This window comes from Corvus brachyrhynchos, unplaced genomic scaffold (assembly GCF_000691975.1).
Source record: "Corvus brachyrhynchos isolate BGI_N302 unplaced genomic scaffold, ASM69197v1 scaffold514, whole genome shotgun sequence".
In the NCBI taxonomy this organism is placed as follows: domain Eukaryota; kingdom Metazoa; phylum Chordata; class Aves; order Passeriformes; family Corvidae; genus Corvus; species Corvus brachyrhynchos.
The window spans coordinates 596,714-597,107 of NW_008238319.1; the positions used below are offsets into that span (position 1 = coordinate 596,714).

The following is a 394-nucleotide window of genomic DNA, read 5'->3' on the forward strand; positions in this document are numbered from 1 at the left end:
AGAGGGTCAGTGTGCGGGACGGGCGACAGGGCGAGGGGGAATGGCCTCCAGCTGGGCCAGGGGAGATTCGGGCTGGATACGGGGAACATTTCTTCATAGAAAGGGCTGCCCAGGCCTGGCACAGCTGCCCAGGGCAGGGGTGAGTCCCCATCCCTGGAGGGATCTCAAAGCCCTGTGGATGTGGCACTTCGGGACGTGGGGCAGTGGTGGCCTTGGCAGTGCTGGGAATGGTTGGAATCGATGGTCTTAAAAGGACTTTCAACATGGCCTTGGACACCACCAGGGATGGGGCATCTACAGCTTCTCTGGGTTCCATCCCCCCCTGCAGGGAGCTGGCACATCCTCATCCTGCCCTCCAGGCACCCCAGGCACCCTGAGGCACACCAGAGTCGTG

At 62.4% G+C, this 394-nt stretch overlaps 1 protein-coding gene across 1 annotated transcript in view; it reads right to left on the reverse strand.

The window, feature by feature from the left end:
• The window catches only part of DPYSL4 (dihydropyrimidinase like 4), a 14,213-nt gene that overhangs the window by 1,555 nt on the left and 12,264 nt on the right, over positions 1-394 (reverse strand). The gene's annotated exons all lie outside the window — the stretch shown is intronic.